Source organism: Gossypium arboreum, chromosome 8 (genome assembly GCF_025698485.1).
Source record: "Gossypium arboreum isolate Shixiya-1 chromosome 8, ASM2569848v2, whole genome shotgun sequence".
NCBI lineage: Eukaryota > Viridiplantae > Streptophyta > Magnoliopsida > Malvales > Malvaceae > Gossypium > Gossypium arboreum.
The window spans coordinates 71,075,627-71,082,352 of record NC_069077.1 but is presented as its reverse complement, the minus strand read 5'-3'; positions in this window follow the sequence as shown (position 1 = coordinate 71,082,352).

Genomic DNA, 6,726 nt, shown 5'->3' with positions numbered 1-6,726 from the left:
CTCTATTTCATCAAAATTCAAAGACAAAGCTTAATAATCTCATACATATCTTTCATATTCCATATAAAAACATCATAAAGCTCATATAATCATCAATGGAACATTTCATAATCTTAAAAAAAAAAAAAAGAAATTCAGACATGGGTTTTGAAGAACACGAAGCAACGATCACAGAAACGTAGAAATTATCAAAAACCGAACAAATTTCATACCTCAATTTAGCTATCAAAGTGCCGAATATACAAAAGCTTCAAACCCTTCTTTCTTTTGCTAATTTTCGGCTAACATGCATGAAAATAAAACCATATTTTGTTTTGTTTTAATTTTATTACACATTATAAGCTATATACCAACTTTGTCCTTACTAAAAACATGTGAAATTTCACCTACTAATGTCCATAATTGTCCACCATTTAAACAAATGGTAAATTTGACATGGAAGGACCCCCACTTTACTAAACCAAATCAAATAGGTGCTTTAACATCTAGCACTCAACTTTTAGATTTTATGCGATTTAATCTTTTTTTCATAATTAAGCACAGAAACAGACAAATTAAATCACATAATTTTCACAGATGTAAATTCACATATCACAGACACAGAAAATAATATTAACATATTTTTTAGACTTGGATTTGTGGTCCCGAAACCACTATTCCGACTAGGGTCAAAACTGGACTATTACAACATCCCTAACCCGTGTCTGTCGCTAAAACAGGGTTACAAAGCATTATTGAAGTTTTCAAAACATTTACAGATAATTTATATCAGTCACTATTCATTTTTCGAGATTATTCATAACGTCCCTTAAATGGACCCTCAAGTCCCAATATGAGTATTAGAATCGAGTTGGAACTAAATCGGGAACTCAGAGAATTTTTTTGCAAAATTTCTAAAATTTTCCTAGATACAGGGCACACACGCTCGTGTGGTCAGGGCGAACTCCGGTGTGACCGTAGGACACGCCCGTGCTGTAGGCCATGTTAAAAACCATGTAGCTCTCTAACTTGTGGCACATGGCTAGCCACACACCCGTGTGCTGGGCCGTGTGGTTAATTAAAAATTTCAAGATTAAGTGCAGGTTTCACACGGCCAAGACATACGCCCGTGTTCTAGCTACATGACTGATACACACGCTCGTGTCTCTACCCGTGTGCTCAATTCTGAGCATCCTATTTTTAAATTTTAAGATGTAGGGGACACACGGCTAAACCACACACCCATGTGCTAGGCTGTGTGTCTACCTGTGTGGACAAAATAAAGCCATTCCTAGCTTTATTTCTCACCCAAATTTGTCAATAACCTACACCAAAACTTACATATATATATACCAGCCAATTCAACCATTAAATCCAAACCAATTTTATTAAATAAGATATTTTATCATATGCATTCATGATTATAATCTTACCTTTGTTTACCTTATATATTAAACATAACTTGATCAATCATATTCAATATACTTAACACATATATATTTTCCATAATATAACCTTATAAGTATATCAAGACAAAAACATTATTAGCCATACCAACGGCTAATTTACAAACCACATTTTATATGCCAACAATGGCCAAGTTACTTATACATGCCATTATACCAAAATAAGTTTACTTTTTATACCAAAACAAGTTAGTGGATAGTGTGATGATGCTCCAACTGATCTCCAACCTTAGCGAGCTTTCGAGTACTATAAAATAAAGAAAATAAAACAGTAAGCATTATATGCTTAGTAAGTTATTATAACAGGAATTAAACCTACCAATCTCATTTATTAAAATTAAACATATAATAACATGTTTTTCCATCAAGTTGGCAAATTGCCTAAACACACACACCAAACAAGTTAGTTACATAAGTCTTATGTATATCAAATAAGCATAGATGAGCTCATCATAAAACAATTCATTAGATTACTCAGAATCATTCAAAATATAAATTTGATTTATCTCATTGCTTTCTCTTGTTAGGAGTTTTATCTGTTGAATTACTAAAATATGATGAATGCTTACTCTCGAGCCATATGACAGGATGCTCAAACGAGCCATGTAATCATGTAACAGGACACTTATCTGAGCTAATCAGGAAACTCATAAGAGTTTTTACATAGGAAGCTTATAGAGCCTTTCAGATATCTCCAAAGAGATAATATCAAGGAGCTTTGGATAAGGTAATAGAGAGTTCAAGCGACCTTAACAGGACACTCATTTTGCCAAAATTTGGTCTATATTATGTCTTAATTAATGTGATTATTGAACTAGTGAAATTTTTATCATTTTAAATCAAGAAAAATGAGGAACGGACCTTAATCGAGGAAAAGACAAGGTGTATGAGGACTAGACTCATTTTTACAAATTTTGTATTGAGGTAAGTTCACACGTAAATAATGCAATGAGAATAATGTATAAATGCTTGAATGTTGCATCAATTGTAATTCCCACCCTTGAAGGCAAGTTACAATATTTTTTTATTGTGCGGGATTATGTGTTAACTCTTTTATCGTGAAATATGTGATTGCCTAAGTCATCGAGTTTGTCGAAGGTAAGTCTAGGAGAAAAGTCCCGTTTGAACTTTAGGAATAGATTAGGGTACAATGTGACATGTCACTAGGAACTATGTGGTTATGAACTTATTTGTATATGTGATGTGTGATTATATAAATACGGGCACTAGTCAAGTACGTTCTACTGGTGGTTGGGTAGCCTGGCATGTGTTGTGGGTATCTGTCAGCTTGTGTGAGCAGCCTGTGTAGTTACGTCTTGACTGTCAGCTTGTGTGAGCAGGACTATGATTAGCTCGAGAACAAGCAATATGTGATCTATTAAATAAGGTAGCATGTGGCCACATATGGTGTGTTATGCGTATGTTTTCTAAGTATCCAATGATATTCCTAGTGTTTAATGGGTAAGTCAGTAGTTATTCAACAACTAAGTCAATGATGGGAATTATTCAATTGTGTTACGAGTTAGTATAGGTATGTACGTAAAACTCTTGAGTAAAGATTTCAATATGTTAAGCATTTGTGGTAAGAGCATGTATAAGAAGGTTAATCTTATGAAACTTTGTTTTATTTTAACTATTGAGTCATGTCGTTTATTATATGCATGAAAGCTTACTAAGCTTTATACTTACTTCCTTCCTTTCCATTTTCTTATAGTGTTGTCAAGCTAGTATCAGGAATCAAGATTCGTCAGAGGCATTGATCACACTATCACATGAAGCTTTGGTATAGCTAGTTCAAATGTTTTGATTTTTGGCATGTATAGGGACTCGAATCTTCAGTTTAGTGTCTTGTTAGTTTAGCCACAAGTGTTGGCTCATATGATGGATGTGATATTCATTTTGTATAGGCCATTAAAGTTGGCTAATGTTAATTGTTATAATATGCATTTGATGCAAGTTTCTAATGGTTGTGGCCGATTTGGTTATATATATGCTATGCTTGTATTGGTTTGGTTGATCTTGTGTAGGTTAATGTAAGTAAGGGTAGCAAAGAGGCTGGGTAAATAGCCTTATTTTTTTCCACACGGGTAGACACACGGGCGTGTGTCTTACACACGGCCAGCCCCATGGGGGTGTTGTCAAGCCGCGTGTCCCCTGCACGTAAAAATTTCAAGTCAGTATGCATGGTAGTAAACACATGGGTAGAGACACGACCGTGTGTCTCAACTGTGTGGAGGACACGGCCTCTAGCCACGGGTATGTGCCTCAGCCGTGTGCCCCTGATTGGATGCAGATGTAAGAAATAGAATGTCAAGGTTTTTAGACATGGGCTAAGACACGGGCGTGTCATGGTCGTGTGAGGGACAAGGGCCATGGGCACGGGTGTGTGTCAGGTCGTGTGAAAACCCCTGCAGGTTCGAATTTAGAATTTAATTCACACGGGCTCTGTACACGGACATGTCCCATCGTGCTTAGGCCGCGTGAACCACATGGGCCTTTATCACAGCCATGTCCTAATGGCCACCCGGGCATGTTGCCCTTCTATACGAGCGTGTGCCCTGTTTCTAAGGTCTTCTTTCTAGAGTTTGTTAAATGACCCGAATCGGTCCTGAATGGGTTCCGATAGATGTTTGTGGTCTCGTGAGTCCATGTTAATGAAGTTTAGGCATGTTCTGAAAAATTTTTAAATTTTACCAAGTCTTGGTGACTCGAAAACGTTTGACTATATGTTTAAGAGTTGTAGCGCCTCGTATTCTGTCCCAGCGTAGGGTACGAGTGTGGGGTGTTACATTACTAAAGTTCAATAATCTCAAGATATTCAACAATTTTCAGTTCACAAATGATATAACAGTTAATTCTATTCAAATTGAACCGTACGAACTTACCAGGGCTAAATTGCAGAAAGAACAAAAGTTCAAGAACTAGTCAGCATCCTTCCCTTTTCCATGATTATCAACTTAATTTTGATCTATAATATAATTTATTTCAATTATTGGCCTCAAATTTATATACTATTCAATTTAATACATATAACTTCTTATTTACAATTTTACACATTTGCCCCAAACTTTAACATTTTATTCAATTTAATCCCTAAGACCAAAACATGATTATTTCCTAGAATTAAACTTTATATCTATTAAACCGAATTTATAACTATCTCAAATCACTCCTCACATACTAAAAATTTCACAAACAAATCATGCCTAATTTTAATTTATTCAAATAAGTCCCTAAACTTAAAATCATGAAATCCCTTAATAAAATCTTTCCATTTAACATCCAAACATCATATTCTATCATTAAAATTCAAGAACACATCAAAATAATCACTATAATCTTCCAAAACATGTAAAAATTTCACAACTTAACCCCCAGGCTAGCTAGGTTAAGCTAAAATGATCTCAAAATTATAACAGCCCTTTTTAGTGGAATCAGAATAGTGGTTTTCAGACCACAAATCTGAAGTCAAAAAATTTATTTTATTATTATTTTATGGTCTATAGCATGATAGAAATACCATATACAAATTTTGTTAAGAAATTTTACTATTTACATGCTCAATTTGATAAAAAAGACTAAATCGCGTAAAGTGCAAAAGTTGAGTTCTAATAGCTAAAGGTATTAAATAGCTATAAAAATTTAAAGTGGAGATACTTATATGGTAATTAGTCCTAAATGGGATAGTGGATGTTGTTGGCTTGGAAATGTTTTATTTTATAATGTTTATAAAGGTTGATTAAGTAAATAAGTAAATTAATGATAAAACAAACTGAATAAAATAAAGTTTTCATCTTTAATTCCTTTCTTCAACTGATATTGAAGAAAAAGAAAGCCATTTTTGTGAAGCTAGGTTCGACAAGCTTAAGTGGTCTAATTAGGTATGTATTTTTAATCTATTTTTAATGATTTTTATGTTTTTGGGATCGTTGCTAGCCCGGGGACTAATTTGTGAAATTGTTAAACTATTAAGGTATTACCATTGATGAATATATATGAGTTTTGAAGTTTGGTGATAGAAAATGAATGGTTTGTTGTTAGGTAAACAACTTTTGTAAAGGAATTTTGTATGAAGTTATCAATTAGAGGCTAAAATGAAAATAGAAAATATTGTGTAGTGAAATTGTGAATTTATAAAATATATGGACTGCTACTAATATGTATAAAAATCAGCTAGGCTTGGGTAAGGGTTAAACTGCATGATTTTCATTTTTAGAGCTTAGAGACTAAATTGCAAAGAATTAAAAGTATAAGGGAAAATGATAATTTTACCAAAAATATGTGTTGGACTAAATTGAATGTGAAATATATTGAATTGGGTTAAATTTATCTGTATAGATCCAGTCAGATCTCATACGGAGTTAGATTGAGGTAAAGAGAAAATCTTGGATTAATCGCCTCCGTATCTACGTATACTCATCAAGGTAAGTTCGTGTAATTAAATTGAGTATTTATATGTTTTAATTGAATTATATGTGTTTGATTTGTATAATTTTCGTGTATAAATACCGATCGTATATCCGATGACGTATGTTGATTACCGAGTCCCATTTGAACCTTAGGAATTCGTAGGATACAAATGACATGTCATTAGGGTTATCGATTTGGTTGAGGTCCTGCATGTGTTGCAGACACACCATAGCTCGTATGAGCTTATTGATTTTCAGCTCGTGAGAGCTTATCGATTCTCAACTCGTATGAGCTGACCGATTTACAGCTTGTGAGAGCGTGCCGATTCATAGCTCGTATGATCATACATGTACAAAAATTGATGGATTACAATTTAGCACACTATGTGTGAGCTATCCCGAGTCTCCAACGATATTCTAAATGGTTCAACGGGCAATGTTCTAATATGATAAGACATGAGTTTGATACGTACTATTACAGGTGTACATATGAATTACATGGAAAATGATATTACATGGTATATAGGTATATGAAATGGATGATACATGTATATGGAATTTGATTAATTGTTGAGCTCATACATGACTTGGTTTATATATGTGTTTACATGACAAACATGGTTGATGTATATGTGCTTAGGCATTTGGCCAATATATGTTGGGATATGCTTTGTTTACTTATCTTATATGTGAATAAATGGTAAGTAAAATTTTATGTTATACGAACTTACTAAGCTTAAATGCTTACTCTATGTATTTTCCATATTTTTAGTGAATTGAAACCTCATTCAGGTTGGAAGCTTTTCAGAGCTATATCACACTATCCATAGGCTCACTCGGTACTTTCGGTTGGTTTAAGTTTGGTTATAATG